Consider the following 13207-nt stretch of genomic DNA (forward strand, 5'->3'; position numbering starts at 1 on the left):
CCACTCTCAGCACTGGACAGGTCAGTCACACAAAAACTGAGCGGAGAAATAAGGGAACTGACATGTTATGACTCAAATGGACTTAACAGATACCTATAGAATATTCCATCCAAACATAAAAGAATATACTTACTTTTCAGCACCTCATGGGATCTTCTCAAAAATTGACGACATACTCGGTAACAAAACAAAACTCAACAAATACAAAAAAATAGGAATAACCCCATGTATCTTATCAGGTCACTATGGCTTAAAACTAGAAGTCAACAGCAATACTAATTCCAGAAAGCCCACAAACACTTGGAAATTAAACAGTGTTCACTTGAATCATCAACGGGTCAAGGAAGAAATCAAAGGAGAAATTAAAGACTTCCCAAAATTCAGCGAAAATGACCACACAACATACCCAAATTTATGGGACACAATGAATGCAGTGTTAAGAGGAAAGTTCATAGCACTAAATATAAAGAAGCTGGAAAAATCCCACACTAGTGAATTTACAGAACATCTGAAAACTTTAGAACAAAAAGAAGCAAACTCACCCAAGAGAACTCGATGGCAAGAAATAATCAAATTGAGAGCTGAAATCATCAAATTAGAAACAAAGAAAACAATACAAAGAATCAATGAGACAAAGAGTTGGTTCTTTCAGAAAAATCAATAAAATGGACAAGCCTTTATCCAAACTTACCAAAAGGCAGAGAGAGAATATCCAAATTAACAAAGTCAGAACTGAAAAGGGGGACATAACAACAGAGATGGAGGAAATACAGAGAATCGTCAGGTCATATGTTGAAAACCTATACTCCACAAAATTGGAAAGCTTAACGGAAAAGGACAACTTTCTGGATAAATGTCACTTACCAAAATTAAATCAAGACCAGATAAGCAAAGTAAACAGAGCTAGAAGTGATGAAGAAATAGAAACAGTTATCAGAAGTCTCCAAACCAAAAAAAGCCCAGCACCAGATGGTTTTAGCTCAGAATTCTACAAGATTTTCAAAGAACTAATAACAATACTCCTCAAATTAACCCACACAGTAGAAACAGAAGGAACATTGCCAAACTCTTTTATGAGGCTACAATTACCCTGATTTCCAAACCACAGAAAGACATTACTAAGAAAGAGAATTACTGCTCAATCTCACTCATGAACATTGATGCAAATATACTCAATAAAATACTGGCAAATCAAATCCAAAAACACATCAGAACCATCATCCACCATGATCAAGTCGGCTTCATCCCAGAGATGCAGAGATGGTTCAACATACCAAAATTTGTCAACGTAATCCACAATATAAACAAGCTGAAAAATAAAAACCACATGATCATCTCACTAGATGCCGAAAAAGCTTTTTGAAAAAATACAACATCCCTTCATGATAAAGATCTTGGAGAGAGCAGGGATACAAGGAACATGCCTAAACATGATAAAGGCAATATACAGCAAGCCAACAGCCAACATCAAACTAAATGGAGAGAAACTTTCAGAGATTTCACTAAAATCAGGAACAAGACAAGGTTGTCCATTCTTCCCATATCTATTCAATATAGTTCTTGATGTCCTAGCTAGAGCAGGAAGACATCAAAAGGAGATCAAGGGGATACAAATCAGAAAAGAAGTCAAGCTCGTACTATTTGCTCATGATATGATAGTTTACATAAGGGACCCCAAAAATTCTACCAAGGAATTTCTACGACTCATAAACACTTTCAGTAATGTAATGGGAAAATATCTTCACTAACCCCACATCAGCCAGAGGTCTGATCTCCAAAGAACTCAAGAAATTGGTCATCAAGGTAACAAATAATCCAATTAAAATATGCAGTACAGACCTAAACAGAGAACTCTCAACAGAGGACTCTAAAATGGCTGAAAGACACTTAAGGAAATGTTCAATATCCTTAGTCATCAGAGAAATGCAAATCAAAACAACTCTGAGATTCCATCTTATACGTGTAAGAATGGCCAAGATTAAAAATACTGATGACAACTTGTGCTGGAGAGAGAGGTTGTATGGTAAAGGAAACACTCCTGCATTGCTGGTGGGAATGCAAGCTGGTACAGCCCCCTTGGATGTCAGTGTGGCAATTTGTCAGAAAATTAGAAAACAACTTTCCTCAAGACCCAGTAAATACCATTTTGGGGTATATCTCAAAAGTATGCTCAATCGTGCCATAAGGACATGTTCTCAGTTATGTTCATAGCAGCATTGTTTGTCATGGCCAGAACCTGGAAACAAACCAAATGCCCCTCAACTGACGAATGGATAAGGAAAATGTGATACATTTACACAATGGAGTACCACACGGCCGAGAAAAATAACAATGTCTTGAATTTTGTAGGCATATGGATGAAGCTAGAAACATTATTTTGAGTCAGGTGACCCAGACCCAGAAAGTCAATTATCACATGTACTCACACATAAGTGGGTTTTGAATGCAAAGCAATGAAAACTAGCCCACAAATCACAATTCCAGAGAACCTAGACAGCAATGAGCACGCTAAGAGAGGCATACATACGTCTAATCGAAATGGGAAGTAGAGAAAGACAAGATCTCTTGAGTAAATTGGGAGCATGGGGACCTTGGAAGAGGGTTGACGGGGAGGGGAGATGCAAGGAGCAGAGCAAAGAAAAAATTGTAGCACTCAATATAAATCAATAAAAAAATTACAGAAAAAATATAGTCTGTTTTCATTTTTAGAAAGATGTGAAAAAAGAAGGGTTTGTAGACCCTTTTACCACGACTAAGGAAAACAGCTGAGGCAAGGTGTTTGTCAGAAGTGTCCCTGCATGGAGGACCAGAGAGACCATTGTGTGAAGCAGTGCAGGTAAAACCTGGATTTCCTTGGAGGCCCAAAGATACTCGAGTTGCCAGAGCCATGGGACACCTGCCAAGGAAAGCTCCTTACCGGGAGTAGAACCAGCCTAGGAGAAATAACTGCTGTCAAGAAAACTGTAAGAAGTTGGGCATCTAAAGAGCATTTTGACATCAGACATGGAGATGCAGAGTTTGGTGCTTGCCCAGATGATTCTCAGTCTTGCTTTGGTCCAGTACTTCCTCCCTGTGCTCCTTTTCCTACATTGTTGGACAGTAATGTGTGCCCTGTGCACACATATCTTGCAAATGTATGATCTGTTCTTTTATTTTAATTTTACAGGAAATTACATTTAAGAGATTACATGAATCACTGAAGAGACTTTGAACTTTGGACGTTTAAACAAGTTTGAGTGTGTTATAGACAATGAGAACTTTTGAAGTTGGAACGAATGCATTTCTGCATCATGCTATGGCTAGAAGCTTTTGGGAACCAGGGAGTGCAATGTGGTGATTTGAATAGGAATGGACCCTCAAAGCCTCTTTGAGACAGGATAACTTTACCTAGCCCCGGCCATCCTGGAACTCGCTATTTAGACGCAGCTGTCCAGGCATTGGGTCCCTGTATCCAGAGCTTTGATTTAAGGTGTGGGCCTAAATGATTGGTTGATTTAATAATTTAACACATTTGTTATATAACCTCATGTCATGTTGACTTTGATCGACACCCTGAAATATTATGTCTTTCTCTCATCTGTTATTTTGTAAGTAAAAATCGACTCTCAGGTTCTATCTAATCCGTGATGATCTGGGGTATAGGTCCTGGCACCTGCAACTAGAGGCGCGAGGAGCCAAAGGAAACTGTGGAGGGCACCTGGGGTTGGCAGACCGAAACAGCTTTTGGAAACAGACTATGGTGAACAGTGGGCCCTCCTGTGATGGAGGTGAGAAGTAAGGAAGTCCAGAGCTGTTTCCCAGAGACTCCATCACAGGGGCCTGAGGAAGAGCTGGAGAGGCTGGTTCCACCTGCAGCTGAGCCTGCAGGATCTGTACAGGACTCTGTGTAACGAGAGACCGAGAAGCAGACCCCTGATTTTCCTCATGTGGAGGGAGGCTCTGCACCAGAACCTAGGATCAAGGCACCAACACAGACACTTGGCTTGTTTATTCATTCACACTTTCCATCTTTTCTCCTTGGGACTACCATCCATAGGCACAATCATTCCGCATCCTAAGAAGAGGAGGATTGACAAGACCACCCTCTGCACACAGCTTGTCCCTCCCTACATGGACAGGACAAACTTGCCATTCTTCAGGCTGGACTAATTTTGTGAAGTTGTCAACTTGGTTCTGTACTTTCTCAGAGCTGAAATGACTTGGTGATTTCACAGAAATAGGAAAGGAGCGTGTAGGGGATATGCTTGTAAGTTTTCTGTTTCTTTCCTCAGGTCCCAGCTGGGCTTCCTCAAACCCATCTCTGTCTTTGCCTATATCATCAGAATTGATACTTTTTGTCTTGTTCGGTGTACCTCCAAATTCCTGTAGATGCCAGCTTCAGCACTGTGCCATGGCCTTTGGGAATCCTCACTTGGGCTCATCACCAGCGACAACCCTGCAGAATCATTTCAACAGGAGCTCTCCATGGCCAGTGACACACCTGCCCCAGGACTCTGTCCCAGGAAACCCTAGAATCTCTTAGTAGTCTAAACCTCAGAGAGATCCATCCTGATCTTCATCAGTGACAACAGATTCTTAGTTATCTCCTTTCTGAAAACGGGAGAATACACATTGTAACTCGTGGCCCTGTCTCCTATCAGGATAAAATGCATTACATGAATGAACAAACAGAACCTTGTTCTATTGCCCTGTTCAGAAAGGGGCAGGATTTCCATGTCAAAGCATGACACATGAAGTTGTAGTAGGACTGACCTCCTCACCCTACAAAAAGGCGTTTAAAAAATGCTAAAGAGAGAAAAGTTTTAGCTATATCAGCATGAGGATTGTCTTTAACCTGTACTGAAATCCGCAGTGTAGAAAAGAAAGTTAACGAGAGTCTGTAAACAGAGTTGACTCGTGCTTTTGATGGACATTAAAAATTTGGGGACCCATGAGGTTGATTCTGGGTTAAAAGCATGAGCAAACTATAGTGTCTCTTCAATTGTATTTTGATAAATAAAGCTTGCCTGAAGGTCTGAGAGTCAAAAAGCCACATTGGTCAGCCTTACAGAATAGGAAATGGTAACACACACCCTTAATGCCAGTGACAACACCTTTAATCCCAGTAGTACAAACCAGGTGGTACATGCCTTTAATCCCTGTTGTACACACCTATAATCCCAGGCCTTGAGAAAATCATAATATGGAAGCAAACAGCTCTCAAACATAGTGTCATTCTGAGATTGGTTGGAGGCAGGCTCTCCATTTTCAGACTGAGCCAAAGAAAGAACAAGTAGCTGGTTGCTTTGCTTTTCAGGTCTTCAGGCTGAACCCCAATTTGTCTCCCTGGTATTTTATTAATTGTGCTTCAGCAAAGTTTATTCTGTACAGAATAGTGTATAAACTACTTATTAATGTTACCATCAGTTTACAACAAGGCAGTAACTGTAATAATATTGAGAGGTTACATTACTTCCCTTTTAACGTTGACACTTAAACTTTCTCATTGAAGATTTGATTGAAGATCCTTTAGCTCAAAGTAAAACTTGAACCATAAATCCAGTTGCATAAAGATTGAGAACTATACAAAATAATGAATAAATTCCACAGAAAGACCAGGAATTTTCCTGATCCTTTCAGAGTTTACAGTTATGGAACATCACAGGTTTCCTTTCTGTGTGACTCAGTTTATCCAGTTAGCAAAAGTGTAACACAGTCAGCCAAGTAAAAAAGCCTAGATGGACAACTCTTTATTTGTGGACTCCACTCAAGTAACAGGGACAAGACAGGAGAGCTTTATTTCAATGGCCTTTATTGATTACCACAATTTCTTCTCCTATGAGGTAGAGATAAAAGCCCACACCCAATGCTGCATGGTGCCGAGGTGCTCAGAGAAGAAACAAGGAACCTGCACTTGTCTTCACTGAGGATCTCGGTGTTTTTCTGCCATTGATATGGCTGCTGCTGGAGGCCGGGGTCTGCTGGGATGCAGGCAGGAACTGCTTATGGAACTGAGAACAGCTAGGCTCTAATTCCTTCTGGAAAACAGGGATTCCCATTGGGACATCATAGACAGTGGGATCCCCTGAATAGAGATTTCATAATCCTCAGGATCATTGCTGGAAGGTTGATGGTTCCTGGATGTCAGGGGCATACCATACACATTACCGTAGACAGGAACTGAGAAAAAAAGTGGAGAGAGTTTCAAAGGATGTCATTCTCACTCTCCCTGCATTACGCTATCTATGGTCTGTGCAGTGTGTCTTGGTCCTCCCTGAACATATCTATCCAGTTTCCATTCCCCTGGGGTAAGAGAGGAAGGCAGACAAACAGAGATGACAGACATTTGTATCTGCTATATGCAATAGTGGCCTGTTATGCACTGCCCTCTGTTCAAGAGGACAAGCCAACTGATGCTGCTCCCTAGTCGACTTGAAAGAAGAATACAGAAGAGACTAACCTGGGGAGAGGCCCAGGATCCTGTACAGGGCGTCGGAATAACGAGAAAGCATGGGTAGAGTTACTGTTCTCCCATAACAGAGTGTCCTGTGAAAATTCTGCAGGGTATCCAGCAGGATGACACAGCTTTCCCAGCTCTTCTTCAGGCCCCTCCTCTCCTTGATTCGCTGGAGAATAGCCCAGCTCTTCTCCAACATCTTCCTGCCTGGGTTTCCTACTCTCCGTTCAACGACTTCCCACTCCTCCAGAAAGACCCAGATTTCAGAGGCAGTCCACTTGCAAGAGGAAGACGCTGCAATGGAAGGAGGAATGTGATGAGTGCCTTTGATGCCATGCACATAAACATCTCAGCTTTTCTAGAACCCATTCTGCACACTGAGTGAAACCAGTTGTTGCTCATTCAGTGATCAAGGGATTAGGAACACTTGCTCACAAGCCTAAGATTACCAGCTACCCTGCTCTTAATACCGAGGCATACAATGGATTGCAAGCGTAGGTGGGTGCCTTTATTTGTAGAAAATATGTTACCGAATAGAAACAATTCACATGGGTGAGCACTGCCTGGGAAAGTTGTCCCTACATAGACCAAACCCTCCTCCCTACCAGGGAGACTCTCACAGAACTGAGACTTAGCAACTCATGCATGGGCAGCCACTTGGGACCACTGAGGACGAGCCAGTCCTTGACACAGCTGAGTTCTTGCCTAAGCCCTTATATCTCCACGGAAGAAATAGGATGGAAGTGTTGGCTTTTTTTTTTTTCGGTTTTTCGAGACAGGGTTTCTCTGTGGCTTTGGAGCCTGTCCTGGAACTAGCTCTTACAGACCAGGCTGGTCTTAAACTCAAACTCACAGAGATCTGCCTGCCTCTGCCTCCCAAGTGCTGGGATTAAAGGCGTGTGCCACCAACGCCTGATTGAAATGATGGCTTTGAACTGAGGGTTGCATCAAATACCTGAGGGCCTTTGTCCTTCCTGTTTTCCACTCTGTCTCACATCAGATTCTTCAGTGTTCCTTAAGCTTCCGACTCCGTCTGGTTCCCTCTGCTCAAAAGTGCATAAAGAAAATATTAAAACTGTTTCCACGCAGCAGAATCTCTGTCTCAATTGAGAGTGGATTCAGGTTTCAGCATCTTGCACTATGAGAAAACACTGGACTCTGCCTTCCGATCTACTTAGGATTGTTAAATCCTTCTCACCTAAGGGAAAGCTTGTCTGTAAAGTGTAACCAGGCAAAGCCTCCAGTGCATAGCACATCAGCCCCCAGCTGAAGGGATCGTTCAAAGACAGAAGCACCTCTCCTCTGAGAGCCCTCACCCATTCTGTCCGGTTTACTCTCTCTCTTCCCACACTCCATTCCATCATCCTAGTGCTAGAAATCCCTATGAAGACCTCCTCATGAGTTTCTGCTTTGCTTCTAACATATTAAGGTTTAGACGAGGTCGAGGAACAGGTAAGTGGCCATAAAGAATCAGAAAGCAAAGTCATTTGAGCTGAGTCTATAATCCCAGCTCTTCCATAACAAGTAAAAGCTGGTTCAGAAGTTCAGGGTCCTTCTTGGATATATAGTGGGGTTTGGGTTATTTTTGAGGCATTGAGATGATGCCTTATCCAAGGAAAGCCCAGAAAGCCCATGTAGAAGGAGAGTGCAGAAGTCTGTACCTCTGCAAACTGTGGGCATGGGATTCTGCTCAAGGTAGTTACCCATGTTTTCCCTGTTTCCTTGGTGGTAAAATGCACACATTCCCAGCACCTTCCAAGAGGCTTGCTAGGAAGACCAAACGGTGTCATATACACATGGAAAGAGTCTCATGCCAGAGGGACACTTTCCTGGCATGAAATTTCAGAGAGGATTCGAAAGAGAAATACACAGCCATCGTCCAGTGAACATAAGAGTCAATTCCCACCCTCAAATCACCTGCATTTTCCCTGAAGAGTTTCGTTGCACTCCACAGACGATGGAAGCTGGGTGTCTGTGTCCTGGTGCTGCAGAGTCTGCAGTGTGGAGGTAGAGCTGTGGGCACCTCCCTGGGCTTCTGGAGTCTGCGAATTAAGTGGAGATCCAGGCCTTTATAAAGCTCTTGGATGAGAGTGAATCAGACCCACCTTCCTGGGTGTGGAAGGTGGAGCAGGAAACCTTAACAAGGAGCCTTTAATCCCCTCTCAGGTGACTGAGGCCAGAGGATTTCCCAGAGTTCTGGAACACTTTGGCTACTCAGCAACACAGAGGCTCAACATCAGATATCCAAGGTACTGTGTAAAAACAAGGTCCAACATTCAAGTATCATTTTTTAGATGCAATATTTCACAAAATCCTGGCCACACTGGAACTCACTATTGAGATTCAACAGGTCCTGCTTTGTCTCCCTGTCACCAGGGCTGGGATTAACGTTTGGGGCCACCACGGCTTGTTGATTTAGTACTTCAATACTTTTCCTAATATCCTCCATTCATCTTGTGTTTGATGAAATATACGAGACTTACAGAATGCTTTTTGCCAATTATTTTGAAACAAAGAGTTGTCTGTTTGTTTGTAGCTAACCAACAATGACTGAAGGATTGGGACCTAGCAGGAGAGGACATTAGCATACTGCAGGATCTGTGAAAAGACTGAATGAGGTGGTGTCTCTGATACCCTTCACAATGGGGTTTCAAACTGAGATGGAAGAAGTCACTTGGCACCAAGCCAAAGGGCGGTGTTTATATAAATATAAATTATATAATGAGAATGGACCTGAGGTTTTAAATGTGGCTTGGAAAAGCTTCAAGATATCACTGCCCTGTGTATCCTCCCCCAGGCCGGTAAAGGAGAGAATGAAGATGAGAGACTGAGCTGTCTCCTCCCATCTTATAATTCTATTTCCGGTATTGAGGGAGTGCACAACTATGGCCTGGTTGGTATAGAAATCTAGTGTGGCTCCTGGGATTAAAGGTGTGTGTCCTTGTGGCTGAAAGACCCTAATTTCTAGGGTTCAGGGAAGGATCCCCCAGACTCAATAAGCTACGCCAATGGATGCAAACAGTAAGAGGATTCTTTAATGTCGAAGGCGCCAACAGGGGACTCAATACTCCAGTTAGACTGAGCCCCCGTGGTATTTTTCCAGCAAGCATTTATAGGGTCTCAGCGTTACATAACAGGGAACCATAGCAACCGCAATATCATTGGTCAACAACATCATTGGTCAACTTAAATTAGCATTGGGGGGGTCAATATCAGGACAAAAACAAGTCTAACAGGACAAAAACAAGTCTAACAGGACAAAAACAAGTCTAAGTTAAGCCCGTTTCAGAAAGTTTCTACCTCCCTGGGTTTTGATACACAAAGAACTGGGTCTTTTTCTCAAGGCTGCTTTTGCTGCCCACAGACATCCTGTTTTTCCCTGGCCTAGCTGATCACAAAAAAACATCTTACAATGGAGACTAGGGTTGGGATCTTTCAGTGTCGACTGGGATTAAAGGTGTGTGCCACCACTGCCCCGTTTATAACGGTGACCAGTGTGACTGTTTACTTTTTGATCTTCAAGAGAGGTTTATTTATTAAAATACAAATATAATGCAACTACAAATGTCCTCTGATAAAATCAGAAACTTGGTCATGATAAGAGTCCTGTAGACTCAGGGATACAACAGACATACCTAAACAAAATAAAGGCAATTTATAGAAAGTCTATTGTGCAATAGTAATATTAAGGAAGAGAACCTCTAATCCATTCCACTAAAATGAGGAACAAGACAAGATTGTCCACTCTCTCCATATCTATTCAATATAGTACTGCAAGTTTTCACTGGAGCAGAGGAGATCAAGTGGATACAAATGGAAAATAAAATAATTCAAAGAGTCATTATTTATAGATATGTTAGTACACATTGCTGACCCAAAAATTCTATCTGGGAACTCCTACAGCTCATTAAAACTTTCAACAAAGAAGCTAGATACGGGCTGGAGAGATGGCTCAGAGGTTAAGAGCATTGCCTGCTCTTCCATAGGTCCTGAGTTCAATTCCCAGCAACCACATGGTGGCTCACAACCATCTGTAATGGGGTCTGGTGCCCTCTTCTGGCCTGCAGGCATACCCACAGACAGAATATTGCATGTATAATAAATAAATAAATATTAAAAAAAGAAGGTAGATACAAGATTAATTAAAAAAATCACTAGTCTTCCTACATACAAAGGACAAACAGACTGTGAAGAAAATCCTAGAAATAAGACCTTTCACAATAGACTCATATAATATAAATATTCTCCAGTAAATCTAACCAAGCAAGTGAAATATTCATATTACAAACGTTAAAATCTTTGAAAATAGATATTGATAAAAATATCAAATATTGGAAAAACCTTACCTGCTCACTAAGCTTAAGACAGTATCCATGACCATCCTCCCAAAAGCAAATTTACAGATTCAATTTGATCCCCATCCAGATTTCAACACAGTTCCTTACAGACCATGCAAGACAAGTCTCTATTTCAATGAAACAATGAAAAACTGAGGATAGCTAAAATAATCCTGAACATAAAAGAACTGCTGGAAGTCTCTCCATCCCTGATTTCAGGTTGTACTAAAGACTATAGCAACAAAACCAAATGATTTCGGCATAAACACTGATTTGTTGACTAAAGGAATCAAATTGAAGATCCAGACATGGACACATACACCCATGGACACCTGATTTTTTATATAAAGGTGAAATACACACTGGTAAAGAGACATAGTCTTCAACAGATGGTGCTGGCCTAACTGGATGTCAGTACTTAGAAAAATGCAAATAGGGCCTTATCTACCACCCTGCACAAAACTCAAGTCTAATGGATCAAAGACTTCAACAAAACCCAGATTCTGTAACCTGAGAGAAGAGGAAGTGGGCAATAGCCTCGAGCACATTGACACAGAAGTAAGCTTTCTGAATGGAAGACCCATAGGACAGGAACTAATATCAACAATTAATATACAAGACCTTATGCAGCTGAAAACTTATGTAAGGCAAAAGAGACTGTCACTTGGACAAAGTAGTGGCCTACAAAGTGGGAAAAGAGTTTTAACAACTTGACAACTGATAGTGAACTAATATCTAAAATATATAATGAACTCAAGAAATTAGATATCAAAAAAGCAAATAATCTATTAGAAATGGGGGACAGATCTAAACAGAATTCTCCATATATGAATCTCAAATAACAGTTCAAACCTTAAGAAATGTTCAAAATCCTCAGCTATCAGGGAAAAGGAAATCAAACCTCCTCTGAGATTCCATCTAAATCTGTCAAATTGGCTAAGATCAATAACACAAGTGATGCTCATGTTAGAAAGTATGCGGAGCAGCGGGAATACCCCTGCATTGTTGGTAGAAGTGCAACCTTCTAAGGCCGCTATGGAAATCAAATGGCAGTTCCTAAGCAAATTGAGAATCCAATTGACCTCATGGGCAGCTATCCCACTCTTGGGCACATCCCTAAAGGACACTCTATCCACCACAAGGCACTATGTTCTATGCAGCTTTCTTCATAAAGCCAGAACCTGGACATGATCTAGCTGTCCTGAACCAAAGAACGGATAGAGAAAATGTGGTCCATTCACACAATAGAGTACTCCTCACCTGGTAAAATAATGATATGAAATTTGCAGGTAAATGAATTGTATAGAACTAGAAAAATTATCCTAAGTGACAGGTAACCCAGGCTCAGAAAGACCATTATGGAATGTATTAATTTATAAGTGGAAATTAGCCATTAAGTACATAATAGCAAATCTACAGTTCATAGACTCAGAGAGGTTAGATAAGGGGAGGACTCTAGGGGGCTGCTTAGGTCTGTCAGGGAAGGGGAAATAGAATAGATTTTGAAGGTGGATAGGTGGGGATGGAGTGAGAGATATCAGGTTAGGGGAAGATGGGATAGATGGACAGACTGTAGAGAGAAACAGTTAGAATTTGGGTGTATTCCATGGGCAGTGTGGAACCCTAGTGCAGGGGAACTTCCTTGAATTTCTTAGGGTATTCCTGGTAAGGACTTCTAGTAAGTAGAAATTCAAAGTCTGAACTGATCAACCCTTGTAGGCAACAAAGTCTCCAATTGGTTGTTCTTTTTTTCTCAGATCTATAACCAAAATATCCATGATAACCATTCCATGGAGCTGTCACGTAATCATTTTATCCAGAAACCGTGAGCACAGGAACCACAAGTTCTGTGACCACAGAAGAGAGTGGAGATGGGACTGAGCAGCTGTCCTGCCAGTAACAGGTGCCATTCTAGAAAAGAAGCCTTCACACAGAAGACTGATAGAGAGGAGTAAATTCAGGTCCCTGATCACCTAGCTAGACGACCCTCCTCCCTCCTGCCTGATCCAGAATCTCAACCTTTCTACACTTACTGTTTTCATTGAAGGTCAAGAATAAGACATAAAGAACAGGGCCCTGGACACTCGTTGAATTATAAATTTTATTCTGATATCAGGTATGCGGAGGGGGGCGGCAACTAGTTACAAAATGGCAGGTGCTTACACAGTTTTTCAGAAAGAAAATGCCTGGGTTTTTATTATCTTCACTGGAGATCTGGATGGTTTTCTGAGTCTGAGACTTCTGAGGGAGGTTGGGGTCTCCTGGGACAGAGGCTTAGACCAGGTGTGACGATGGCCATGGAGAGCTCCTCTTGAAATGATTCTTGAAATTATCACAGCTGATGGCGGTGACAGAAGGAACCCAAAGGGAATCACAAAGTCCTGAAGTTTGTACAAACGGGAAATTGGAGGCAAGTAGAAGATGTCAAGAACTC

This window comes from Arvicola amphibius, chromosome 4 (genome assembly GCF_903992535.2).
Source record: "Arvicola amphibius chromosome 4, mArvAmp1.2, whole genome shotgun sequence".
Taxonomy (NCBI): Eukaryota; Metazoa; Chordata; class Mammalia; order Rodentia; family Cricetidae; genus Arvicola; species Arvicola amphibius.